At 36.2% G+C, this 14,719-nt stretch overlaps 1 long non-coding RNA gene across 1 annotated transcript in view; it reads left to right on the top strand.

The window, feature by feature from the left end:
• LOC149074030 (uncharacterized) overlaps positions 1-9,227 on the top strand; it is an 89,606-nt gene extending 80,379 nt beyond the window's left edge. Inside the window, exon 4 of the long non-coding RNA XR_016194460.1 lies at positions 7,373-9,227. This is a non-coding gene — a long non-coding RNA (uncharacterized LOC149074030). The remainder of the gene's footprint in view (positions 1-7,372) is intronic.
• The last annotated feature ends 5,492 nt before the right edge of the window (positions 9,228-14,719 follow it).

Genomic DNA, 14,719 nt, shown 5'->3' with positions numbered 1-14,719 from the left:
AGATTCCGGTACTACTCGCCGTAAACTAGACCGGAATAAATTTAAAGATCTTGAACCGTCTACTTCTACTTAATTTATGGCCAACATAATTCAATGGAACATTCGTGGTCTTAGATCCAATTACGAAGATCTCAAGGATTTGATCAATCACTATCATCCTGTTTGCGTGGCACTCCAGGAAACTTTCACGAAGCCCTCGGAGACATGGAACATCAGGCGACATTCCCTGTTCCGTATCAATTACGATGACGGGAGTAGAGCTTGCCGCGGTGTTGCTCTGCTGGTTCCACATCACGTGTCGTCGCGCGTTCTAACGCTGCGCACGAACCTGCAAGCCATCGCGGTGGAAATTTCTACTGGCCTAAGAATTACCATCTGTTCCATTTACTTGCCACCAAATGACACCATCTTACAGAGAGATCTAGAAGATCTGATTGATCAATTACCTCCACCATTTTTTCTTCTTGGAGACTTCAATGCACATAACATGATATGGGGTTCTAACAGCAACACCCCACGTGGGGAAATGGTTGAACGACTGTTAGATGACATGGACCTTGCCATCATGAATGATGGCAGTTTCACTCATTTCCATGCCCCAAACAATAGTTTCACTGCAATAGATTTATCGTTATGCTCACCTTCACTCTTGCCCAACTGGTCCTGGTCGGTTGATCCGGACCTCCACGGGAGCAATCATTTTCCTCTAGTGGTTAAGTGCCTTGATCGAAGCCATAGCATACCTGAGGGTCCTCCTCGGTGGAAGCTTGTGGCCGCCCGATGGGCAGACTTCACGGTCAAGGCAGAAATCACGGAGGATATGGTTTCGCAACCCGACGTCGACCACTGTGTCGACCTTGTCACCAGTTGTGTCATCTCTGCAGCAAATGAATCAATACCCAAAGTCTCCTCGAAACTTCCTAAATTTCCTAAACCTTGGTGGAACCACGAATGTAATCTGACTATTAAAGCACAAAAGAAAGCATGGAGTAGGTTCCGGCGGTATCCTACCCATGACAACAAGTTGGCATTTTTAAAAGCAAAGGCGATGGCGAGAAGAACCAGGCGCCAGGCTCAACGCGAGTCCTGGCAAAAGTTTACGACGGGAATCAATTCATCAACTTCATCCAAAATCATTTGGGACCGGATCCGAAAAATCAATGGTCATTATCAGTCTCATCCACTTACCATTTTAAACACCAATGGCACTATCATCAGCGATGTGAGGGATATTGCGGATACCATCGCCGCCCATTTCGCCACTGTCTCCAGTGATGCGAATTATCCCCCATCGTTTCATCCCATTAAATCATCAGCCGAACGTACATCGTACACCTTCCGGCCTTTTACACCGGAGGGGTACAATTCATTGTTCACCCTTCATGAACTGACGACGGCCTTGCAGCGAAGTCCTGACTCAGCTGTAGGGCCCGATGCTATTCATTATTCCATGATTCGGCATCTATCACCAGAATCACTGTCACATTTACTCATTTTATTCAATCGGATCTGGGTCAGTCATTCATTTCCTGACACCTGGCGAGCAGCCATTGTTCTCGCATTCCCGAAGCCTGGCAAAAATCCTCAGCAACCTAATAGTTACCGACCTATTGCTTTGACCAGTTGTCTATGTAAGCTCATGGAACGCATGGTCAACTATCGCCTTATGCACTACCTTGAGGTTAACAATATTTTATCTAAACATCAAAGCGGCTTTAGACGGTTCAGGTCCACAACTTGCAATATGTTACGCCTTGAGACATCAATAAGACAAGCATTTGTGAAGAGGGAGCATATGCTAGCCATATTTTTCGACATAGAAAAGGCCTACGACCGTACTTGGAGGCACGGAATTCTTTCCGACCTCTATAATAGCGGCTTGCGGGGCAACTTGCCCATTTTCATTAAGAACTTTCTCGCTCGCCGCATCTTCCAGGTACGGATCGGAAGCACATTATCAGCTCCCCAAATTCAAGAACAAGGTGTACCTCAAGGTAGCATTTTAAGTGTTACACTTTTTATTTTAAGACTCAACGGGGTGTTGAACCAACTCCCGTTGTCTGTCACTGGCGCACTTTACGTGGATGATCTCTTGATATCATATCAATCAGTGAATATGAGGACAGCCGAGAGACAATTGCAAACCGCACTCAACAAGATCAGCAAGTGGGCACATAATAACGGCTTCTCATTCTCCGCTGACAAAACTGTCGCTATGCACTTTTGTCGGCGTCGAGACCTACATGATGACCCACAATTGTTTCTAAACAATAGTCAAATACCAATAGTAGAAAATACAAAATTCCTCGGCATCACATTCGATAAAAAGCTTACTTTCAAACCTCATATTGCACAATTAAGAGCTCGTTGCATGAAGACGATGAACCTCTTGAAGGTCATCTCGTCTACATCATGGGGAGCAGACCGTAAGTCACTCATTCACTTGTATAAAGCTCTAATAAGATCAAAGCTTGACTACGGCTCCATTGTATACGGGTCAGCACCTCGGAGTTATCTGAGTGTGCTCGACCCAATTCATCATCTCGCTCTCCGCATTTGCTCTGGAGCTTTCCGAACTTCTCCCATGGAAAGCCTCTATGTCGAATGCAACGAGCCATCACTGACATCAAGACGCCAGCAACTTTCCTTGAAATATTATTTCAAAATGAAGTCTTTACCAGATCATCCACTTCATCGTGTAATTTTTAATCCCTCATTTCATAGACTATTTGCTGCTCGCCCTTCATGTGTTCCATCTTACGGTCTTCGTATGAGGGCACTTGTGGAAGAACTACAAATAGACATCAGTCGTGTGGCCCCAGTTGCTTGGCAACTGGCACCATGGGAGCAGTCTCTGCCAGATGTCTCTCTTTCATTATCATCATACTCTAGAGCCACCACAGCAGATGTCATATATCGACAGATATTCTTTAGGCACAGGGGTAGGTACAACAGGTACTTTCCCATATATACCGACGGCTCTAAGAGCCCTGGGCATGTCGGTTGTGCCTACATCTGCTGTGAGGAGACATCTTTCAAACTTCCCGACATATTTTCTATTTACTCGGCAGAGCTGTACGCAATCCTTCAGGCTCTACGTCATATACGACGCAAATGCCACCGACGATGCATCATTTATAGCGACTCTCTCAGCGCATTGCAAGCATTGTGTTCTTTTACTTTTCACATTCATCCATTTATTCATGCCATTTTTCATGAACTGCATCACCTCATTCATCATGGTACCACAGTAAAATTTTACTGGGTACCAGGTCATGTAGGAATACCGGGCAACGAAAAAGCAGACAACGCAGCTCGAACAACAACTAACATTGACAATAGCCTTTTGGTACCTGCCAGTGACCACTTCTCAATCCTCCGGGAAGTGATGCATCGCCACTGGCAGGATCATTGGAACAATCAAGTTAATAATAAACTTCATGCCATCAAGCCCACACTTGGCCACTGGCGTTCGAGCTGCAGGACTAACCGAAAGGAGGAAGTTCTGCTTGCCCGGTTGCGCATAGGACACAGTCGCCTCACACAATCATATTTATTATTACGAGAGAGTCAACCAGAGTGCCTTCATTGTCAAAGTCCATTGACCATTGCTCATGCTTTTACTTGCTCACATCATCGTCATCATTTTACGACCGCTTTTGGTCATAGTCATCTTTCACTTCATGACATTTTAAATGACAATAGCGATGCATCTCGCATTTTTAAATTCATCAAAGCCATTGGTTTATACGACAAATTATAGTTTTTACAATTTATGTCATTGTTTTACGTTCCATGTTCCGTTTTATATGTTTTAGTTTTTTGACATGACAGAATGACATTTTTCTCATTTTTATGTCTTGCTTTGGCGCAGTTTGACCAAATTGGTCCTTGCGCCAATAAATTGAAAATCCAATCCAATCCTTGTTCATGGATGACAACGCTCAACCACCTCAGGCTCACCTGGTCAATGATTATCTGGAAAGTGAGAATATTAGGCGTATGGGTTGCCCAGCCAGATCTCCTGATATAAACCCTATAGAACATGTCTGGGATGCTCTTGGGAGAGCTATTACATCCCGCCATCCCCTTCCGAAAACCATCCCAGAACTGAAAACTGCATTGCTGCAGGAGTGGGACAGATTGCCTCAGGAAATCGTCAACTGCCTCACGTCCAGTAAGCCGTCATGCTGTGCAACCTGTCAGACTGCGAGAGGGGACCATACCAAAGCCTCCTAGATACTACAAGCCTGAAACATATCTTCCTGACGTCACAACCCGAGTCCTACTGCGTACTCTCTTCGCTTTACTCAAGCATTTAAAATTTACAACCAACATGTATTTTTTTACCATTGGAAAGAAATTCATGAATTTTGCTATTTTGTTTTAATTACAATTATTACCTAGTATGGTGTACGAAAACACTGAATATTAAATTAATGAATTAAATATGAAAAAAAGGTTTCAAATTCTCCGCCAACTAGTATTTCTAGATGTTTTTTGCTTCCAAGCAAATATTTTTAAAAATTGGGCAATATATTTGACTGTTCAGCAGATTTTTTTTTTTAATTTATGTAATATAACTTATATAATATACAATAAAGAATTTGTATTTAAAATAAAAGGATACAGACAGGCAATGCACAAAAAAGAAAAAAAAAACACAATAACAATGTTATTAAAATATTTTTTATTCATTAAACTAGTACATTCGTATTACCAATCTAATTCAAAGGGAAATGTGTTGCTGCTCTAAACATTATTACAAAATTTTTGTAAATGTTTAGTAAAAATTTATTAATGTACGAGGGGGGAACTTCGAAAACACAACATTTCAAAATTTTGATCGGGTAATTGCTAGTATATAACATGTTATATACTCTCTTGCAATATTACACATTATGGAAAGTGTTACTCTTATTACTCATTTATTAAGTTTCCATAAGATAAATTTTAGTTTCTAATTTTAAATGATAAATTATGAACACACATAAATAGCATTTTATTGTAGAATTTTAGTTTAAAATATTCAATGAGATCAATTTTTTTTTTAAATAATAAGTTTCATAATTAAAAAAGACGTATCTCCTGAAAAATTCAAAACATTTTTTCACACATCAAATAAAAATGCACCTTTGTACTTTTTCAAAAATACTTAGGAAAAAAAACTATTCAATGCAATTAAGATTGTTATATAGTTGTTTTATAGCAGCAAGTTTTCTTTTAATTGAAGACTTGGTGTTAAAGTTATCATTTTTAATTTTTGTGTAATAATTCAAGAATACATTAGATATTTTGATACAATCATGACAGACTTACCACAATCACAAATGCCTTTGAATATTGTCCATCATCTTGTATTGATATCAAATTGATAGCCAGACCTTTAATTGAAGCCACCTTATAAAATGTTCCTGCTTAACTTAAATTTCGGAACTTCTCGATTTCAAGAAGTTCACATTTTCCTGCTAGATGTTTCACGTTTGAGTTCTGTACCATATCTTGGGATACCTACATTGTGCAGCAATACTTGAAGTAATATGCATGAGGTGGTATTTCAGTTTATTTGAATTCCTCACAAGGTGATATGTAGCTGGATGGTTGTGTGAAATAAAATATTGATGTCCATAATAACATTTGTGGGGAATAGCGAGCAGCTTTCATAAAAAAACCTCAGTTCCAACTATTCATGCAGAAAGGATAGAGGTTTACTTATTTTACCATGAAGTACACTGGGTTTTTTCCTAGGAGCCACTCGTAAGAAGACTCGGGTACAAGACGATTATCGTGAGAGACAGTGACACTCTTTGAACTGTTTTTCTTATTTGCCGTTGATTTCATTATTTCTTTCCTCTGGTGACTTTGTTTTAATTGGTAATTTTGTTGTAAAACCTGGTTATTCATAAGGAAAATCACATTCATAAGCAAGGATTATCACATCGGGTGCTAAAATTCATTTCTTTCCTCAGTACAATGAGGGTTCCATTTCGTCTTTCCCTTGTTCTCCCTTGTAAAAGTTCTTGGCTCCTTTTACAATAATTTAAACGAAATTTCTTCAGCTAATATGTTACAACAAATTAAAAAGCAGTAATAACAGGTGAATAGTTAAGTATTAAAAATTTGAATTTAACTAAAATATGACTATAAATACGCGTGGTGTGCTTCGTTAAAACATTCACAAACATCTACACTATGGACCCGGATGATGTCGCAGCCTCAGCAGAGTGATACATTTCGGCTTGTCTATCTAGGAGGCTTTGACTATACCCCATATTAGGCTCATTTTTGGTTCAATCTCGCAACGTGGATTTTGGACATTCCTGTAATGATGAGCTTTACTGACAATCATGCGTGTGTACTATGACTTTTGTATGGCACATCTCTTTATCTGTTATAACTGTATTCATGCCAAATTTTTCATTAAAATCTGTCCATCAGTTTTTCAGAAATTCAATTCAACATAATGTGCTAATTCTCTGAATTTTGCACACGAGTGTATTTATTTGTAAATGTATTTACCCACCTGATTATTCACTATAAAATGGTATAAAATTGATTGTTATATTGATTTTATGTCTCAGTTACAAATAATACACATCAAGTCAAATGGGTTTTTTTCCATAAAACTATTTTTGCCACTGTTCTGTCAAAAAGACCAACCCTGGTCATTATGTTCAGCATTCATTTCCCTAAATATAGAGGTTTACATGATAGTTTTTGATGTCACTTTCTGAATAAAACAGTAAATTATACTATGGTGGAAATATTCCGGAACTAATTTTTTAAAAAAATCAATTTCTCTCCCATCCCTTACATTAGAAAATAAGTTTTATTAATGTTCAAATACCTTCTGCGTAATATCCTCTTTGTAGGATTTAACCCTTAACTTAAAAATTCTTTTAAATGTTGATTTGAATTTTCATTAAAAAATTAATTTGAATTTAAATGTTAAGAGAAACTTGAAATATATATTTTGTAATATTGAAGTACATAAATGTATAAATATGGTATGCCAATAATGCCATACTTCTTTTTCTACCATTATTTATAAAAAAAAGTGTAAAATTATAAGTTTATATGTGTGATATCTGCCATTGAAGTTTAAATTATGCTTTGCACATACGCAAAGCTATGAACTTAAGAGTTAAATTATGGATAGACTGTGTTAACCCATTAAAGACGACTTTGATTTTATGGAAAAAACTGAGTGGGACCACTCCCACCATTTATTGGCGAAGAAAAAAAATTAAAATTTCGAAAGGCAAATTTTCTTATCAACCGGCGTCAATAGGTTAACATAATTGTTGACAATTGTTATATAGCGCACACCATATAAATTAGTTTCATTATAAAGTTATGCCTTTTTTTTCAGGTAATATTGAAGATCCTCACAAAAAATCTGGAGAAGATAATTGCAAATTCTGTATAAGTGGACATACATTGACAGTTTTTGAACAATATAGAATCTGATAAGTAATGTATCTGATATTGACTGAGATTCCTTCCCTCTGCTCTGTGTAAAAATATTGCTTTGATTTTATTCTCACTGTGTTTTAATGGATGAATCATCTTGCATGAAATCTAATGGTTATCATGATGAAAATTTTAGTTGTGTTCTGATCCCATCTCTGGCGATTGATTTCCTACGAAATGCAGCAGAGATACCTTAAGAGAGTTCTGAATTCATCAAGCACAAAATTCCCACTAGAGAGAAACCATGTGAGAGTGATTTTTCCAAAATTCGAAACTTTAGAATCCTCAGAAGAGTTCACGCTAGAGAAAATCCATATCAGTGCGATTTTTGTGGTAAAACATTTTCTCAAATTGCTCATTTAAACACTCGTACAAGAGTTCAAAATGGTTGTTCAAATCTTAGGTTTGAAAATGCACAAGAGACTTCACGCTGGAGAAAAGCTACATCAATGTGATTTTAAAACATTAAAACGTTTTCTTGTCAGCACAAGTTTAAAGACCCACAAAAGAGCACATGGGGTGAAACCATATATTTAATTTTACTTGTACTTAAAACACTTGAAATTATATATTGTTACGAACTATCGACGATAGATGGCGCGATTTCTTCTAATGGCTCTCAAAATGTCGAAATCAGACGATACTGGTTTCGGTCTAAGCGCAGCGACATACGATTGGCGGAGAACTGGCGGGGCGTGTAGAGAAAAATCTAGAAAGTCCCGCCCCTCCCTACGGTAGCGCCGCCGACTAGGAAACTGTGAAATAGAATTTTGTGGAATGTTCTTTTTCTCGAAGTTTCTATCCGGGTTATAAATACCGTGGCGCTCACAAGATGGCAGAATGAGAGAGACTGAGAGAGGCTAGACAGGCACAAGGAGATTCAGTCAGATGTGTTTGAGCATTGAGAGAAAGTTGTTAGCTCTCTGATTACGTTGTAAACACGTGTAAATTGCTGTTCTGTAAATAAATCTGTGTTTGTCCGTCGAACCGCTTCTTGTTTTGCAATCTCGAAGTCTTGTGGAAAATTATCCGGAACAATATATTATAGCTGCAATTGTAAGACTGGGATTACGCTATAAAAGTTTGATGAAAGTTCTTTTATGAAACTTTAAAAATGCAGCCAATAAGACTATTGGTTGCATTTGTGCAAATATAACCGGTACGATTATTGGTTGCATTTTTCGATTTTTATTAAAGAACTTTCATAGTGTAATCCCAGCCTAAAGCAGATTTTATATTTCTGAATGATATTTTGCTCCTTACTTCTAGAGCACAAACATTACGATTTGTTTGGGCAGACAAGCATGGGCTGTACCAAAATCATTTTTTTACAAAGCCACAAATTCAACGGTTTAAAACATTTGTGGTGGCATATATGGAAAACATAATTTTATTTGCTGTATACTTTTTAGAAATGTGGCGCAATGGTCCAAATCACAAAATTAGCTGGGAAAAAAATCAAAAATGAAGTTTTCGTATCTGGAAAAAAATCATACCAGTGTGTAGAGAAATGTCTGGCATATCTTGATGTTTATTTGTGATATTTTTTTGTTTGCATCAGGAAGTATCAGAGGGTAGAAGTAGAGTGATAACTTACTCAAATGGGATTTTTGCTGAAATGTGATGAAAAAATTTATTTTCGTAGTGTGAAACCACAAAATTATTTTTTTTCATTCATTTTTAGGTTTTTTTTCTTTTCGATACTTTGTTTTTTCAGCTCTTTGTAGAATAAATTGTTTTAGAAAATGGTACTTAAAGTTTTGTGTATTTTCTGAGTAGTTTTTAACACCAAAAGTGACCTACAAAAAAGTTCTTTTTTCAACCGTGGATTTTTGGATTGTTTTGTTGTAAGTGAATATGTTGTACAATTTATTTTGCTACCTCTTTTCTTGAAATTAGTTTTTGAAATTACCACATGTATAACTCGCACAGTGCTAATGGTGTGTGTTGGGCTTGCCTTTTAGAAAGTTCAAAGATATCTGCAATCAAATAAATTTATTAAAAGTCTACACATTTCAAAATTTAAACATTCCCTCAAGCTTAGAAATATTAAATTTCGTCTGAACATAGAAATGTTGAATAGAAATCACCTTACTGAAAATCATGCAACAAGACCTTATCATGTTTCCTCGAAAGGACTTCTGCATGATTGCAAGGAAATGTCAATAAACCATGGAAAATACTCCATAAAGATCAGGGCAGAACTTGGAAAATTTTCCAAGAAATTGATGTGAAGGCAAGAACCCGATAGTAGTCTTTTCATGAAGCACAGCATGAGCAAGCTTTGCTATGCAATACAAGCTAATGCCAGATCATCTGTCCAATGCTTGATGAATTCAACCATGCATCACTTAGAAAATTTTTAAAAGTGAAGATTCGCGTTACCGACAGATTTTTTTTGTAGAAAAAATTACATAAAGCTTCAATTAATTTGAACGAATCAGAAAAATATTTTCCACGTGTTAGTAGCACTGTGCAGGGTTGTGTTTTTGCCGGTAAAAACCTTGTACATACAATTAGCCTCTTAATATTGATAATTAATATACAGAGTAAGTTTGTTTTTTTTTGCTAACTAATGATTAATAGTCATTTAAATAATTATCATGAAAAAATTAAAATAAACTTCAGCCTTAATTTAAAAAAGAATAAGAATTGTAGAAACAGAAATTGTTGCACATGACCAATGTTTGGGTCTTCATCAGCAGCACACTTTGAATTAGGTTGATGTAAAAACATAATTTTTTCTTTGCCCCCCCCCCCCTTCCTCTTTGTATGTATAAATTCTAATAACTTGCATTTTGTACAATTTATAACTTAAACATACTACAGTGAAAAGCCTATATAATGATAATCAAAGGCACCAGAGAAACATAGTTATAAGGGCAATATCATTATAGAGTATAGTAACTCTAAGAATCAGGACCAGAGAGTAATATAGATATAGAGAGATCATTTTGTGAGATTGCACAGTAAAACCATGCTACAACGATACTTGATATATATCGATATTCCTCTACAACAATGTTTTTTCTTGGTCTGCAGAGTATTATTGCTATATCAGAAGGTTCCACTGTTTATTACTTTTAGCATAGAGATAGAGCGGCCTCTTTCTATACGCAAAACTATTATTGATTAATATGGGTGACAATATTTTTTTACAAACCAATTTTAATTATGATAGATGTCATAATCAATATTTTGGTTCTTTTCCTATTCTTTATTATCACTAAGAACTTGTACAATTATTTTTTAAATGACTATTCATCAGACATTATTCACAGGGGGGGGGGGCTATGCAGGCTGTAGTGCAGGGCAGTGAATTAAAGTTATTTGTGGTAAAAAACATCAAATAGAAACGGAAAGGGCAGCAAAATTATAATAGCCAGCAAGTGAACAGTCATAAATCTGCCTCTGCTATTTATAAACAGATACTTCAATTAGAATTTATAACGTATATACTTTTCTCTTTTAATCCATCAGCATATGATGATAAGCATATGAGACTGGCAGCGCTTGACAAATCAAAAAATTTTTATGCACTAGCCAAATTGCTTACGAGCCATGCATACTTTTTTGCTCAAGAGAAATGGTCCTAAATAGTTTTCGACTTTTACAACTATATATATATATTCTTTGCTAAAAGGCACAGTCACAAAATGAAAAAATTCTGTCTCATTCACAGACTTCAATTGAACAATTACGTAAAGAAAATTTTGGTGCCAATGCAGATTTTCTAGTCACCATGGTCACCCTGGCGCCTAGGATTTGTCAATCCCTGCTTTCTGGCAAGAAAATTTATAACAAAATCAAATGAGTATATAATACTTTAATACGCATGCTAGTAAGAATAATATAATGAGTTTAGTGTTCTGTATTTGTGTAACATTGTATCAGAATTATGCATTTTTTAAGGAAACAAGTAGATAATTTAAAAAATAATAATTTTTTAGTAATTAAAATCAATTTTTCCCTGAAGTTGGTAAAAAACCATGGTTTTTTCGCTGGATGGTAAAATGACTAAGAACCGTACCAACCCTGGCACTGTGTGTGTGTATATATATATGTATATGTGGTTTTTTTTTAAATGCCAGTGGAGCTTTCTCTTCGTTTTTTGAAATTGCATTTTACAGGCGAAATATCTGATTGGTAATCGAAAATACTAACTAGGTTTTTGCAATTTTACACATTTTATTTTAAAAGTGTTGTACTGAGAAAACAAATTTGTTTAGAATGAAAAGCTTGATTATTTTTTATTTTTTTTTTTTGCATGCAAACATTGAATTAAGTGCTCCGAAAAGAAATATATTCACTGTCGTATTTTGTTCACATTACTTTGGTGTCATTATTTACTTCAATATTTTTCGTTTTGAATTCGAGAGAGACATTATTTTGAGTGCAACTAATCAAAGAAGTAACAGATATCAAAAAAACTAAAAAAAAAATAATTGCATTGATGTGGGTGGTAGCGTATCAGACTTCGGACCAAGGTTAGAATCCAGCTGGGTAAAGTCAACTAATTTTTTCCCCTCACTTCTCTCATCCAAAAATGACTCGAATATATCGATGAATCCACAACAACATGTGGAAAAATTAAGACCAATAATAATGTTCTAAAACAAAAATCCGAACAAGATTTCTCTTGCTTAATCATCTTTACTTCCGATATTTAATACAAATCCACAACAGACAAATTGCCCAGCGAGGTAGGCGGCTGAAAAAAAGATACCTATAAAATATTTGGAATAGATATTCAAATATTTAATAGCTGTTTATACGATAATTAACAAGTCTGATATTTTTTCACACGATAATTTTCTGTTTATTTTTAGTCGATTTACTAACGATAAATGCATGAAAATTTTACTAAAAATTTGAAATAATTTTCTATCTTATTTTCAGAAATTTTGCGATCCGCCTTTAGTTCTTTGATGTTTCTGTTTGTTCTATCAGTGTATTCATTGGCTTAAAAAATTAAAATAATTTATACTGCATTGTGTGTGTGAAAATAGCGTGATTACACGTTTGAAATGTCTCGCAGAATAGCGGTGGAAGTTGTTTGCAGCGCTGTTCAGTAATCAGGTACGAAAAACAATAAGAAATTATATAGGCACGCGAATTATCGTAAGGGCTAAAACGTGATTGGCTGTATGGAAGAAAATACGAAAAAAATGGTACAATATCGCGGAATAGCGGTGCACTACCGAAATTTACGCCCGGGTGGGTCTATGCATGGATTAAAGAATAACAGGAGGTGGCACGACCAGTGCGTCCGTTGAGAAAGCATGTGCCAGATGAAGCCAGTGATCGCTCTATTAAAGGGACCAAGTAAACCCAAACAAACCGTGGCTTTCCTATGAGAAACATCCCCGTTTTTAAAAAAACATTTAAAAATTTACTGTTCACTTTATATATATAGGAACTCTATTTGTTTTCCTCAAATTTTGTAGATATTTATAGAATTGAACGAGAGCTTTTACAATTTTAGTTATTTGTTTTCGAATATTAACTTCAACAACATGGAACCTTTTGCAAAAATAACCAAAATTTACCCATATCTTGTGCCACAAAATTTCTTTTCATACAGAATTTTAATTTTCAGAAAATTCTGTGAAAGCATGAAACACCTTAGTGTGAGAGAGAGAATGTTTTAAGGCACTTGAACAAGCGGTGTTTGAAGAAAATCTGATGAATCTTTTTGCGAAAAACATATATGCAAAACATTAGCATATATATAATGCCTTTCAGCTGTTTGTGTCAACAGACAATTTTAAATTTCAAATTCAATTTGAAACTGTTTGTCAAGTTTTCGTACACATAACCACTTTAAGAGCAAAATAATAGGTACAAAATGAAGAGAAAAAGAACAGCCCAAGTGATTATTTTCCTAAATACTATAGGCCAAAGAGATGAATTCACCGCGGCTCGTAAAAAAAAGATTATTTTTAATTTTTTTTTTCTCAATACTATAATCCACGTAACGGAAGGTTCGGATGGGGTGGCATATATTTCAGTAATACGTGTTCAAGAATATGGGAGTGGAACGGAAGAAGGGTAGCGAAATTTGTAAAGCTTACAGGCAGCAAAACCATAAATGCACAGTGGCAGAGGACGATCGAGCACTTCCAATACATTGAGACAAGGGGTCGAGCACCCCTGGTCTAAGCTTAGAATTTATTCTGAAATCGAAATATTCTCCTACAAAGGGGAAACGAAAGTGTTTCACTTATGGCTGCTCTGTTGAAAACTTAATGTACGAAATTTTCATTTCTGAATTTATGCTGCCGGGTTGCTCGGCCCAGGGTCGCAGCTGGGGGGGGCAAGTAGGTCTGGTGCCCCGGGCGCTGGATCAGAAGTGGCACCGAATTCCCTTTTAACTGCTTGTTCTACATTACAATGGGTGTCAAAATTCCGGTTTGTCCCGGGTGACAAATTATCTAGTTGCGACCCTGGCTCGGCCTGGTGCTCTCGACAGTTCTTCCCTCCATTCTGGAGCAGGATATCTAGGCTGAGATCTTTGGTGGGGTCCCCAAGCCAGACTTTTCACGAGGGTCTCTATAATTAATTTATGGCATGAAAAAAGAAAAATCGTCCCAGGGCTGGAGTACTGTCAGCTCCACGACCCCCAGTCAAGGGTGGGGCTGACATGGCCTTTGCCAACACCCCCTAAAGAAGATGTCGAGTTCTTTAGGGGGTGTTCTAGCCCTGGGCCTCTAGGACGATTCTCATCATTTTATGGGCAGTTATTTATAACGCCCATGGACCTGAAACACTTTCAAAATGCCCTGGATCTATCATAATGATGAACGAAACAAAAAGCCAAAATAGAGTTAAAAGAAAAAAAAATTATGAAAATTTTGCACTTTTTATTGGCACTTCATATTATTTTAATTTTTCATATTCCCATAGACATTAATGGGATACATCAAATTTTCAAAATAAATTGAAGGCATTGAACTAAAAACTAATGAGTTGAGAGTGAAAAATGGTCTTCCCCTTTGAAAAATGAATTAAAAATATAACCCCTCTTATATAACATACAAGTATATTTTTATCTTTTCCCCTTTAATGAATCATGTAGATTACCTGAAGAGGCAGTCATATGGTGCTTAAATTTATTTAGTTATTAATATTTTAAAAGAATTCGATCTGGCAAAACACGTTAGTTATAGGGAAAAGAGCGGTTTGTTTGGGCTTACTTGTCAGCCCACATAGGGTTGCCACAACGGCTTCAATTTTCGTGCCCGAT

This window comes from Pholcus phalangioides, unplaced genomic scaffold, assembly GCF_987345545.1.
Source record: "Pholcus phalangioides strain wild (caught in Gottingen) unplaced genomic scaffold, Ppha-v1.0 ptg000017l_1, whole genome shotgun sequence".
Classification (NCBI taxonomy): Eukaryota; Metazoa; Arthropoda; class Arachnida; order Araneae; family Pholcidae; genus Pholcus; species Pholcus phalangioides.
This window is presented reverse-complemented; position numbering and strand designations above follow the sequence as displayed.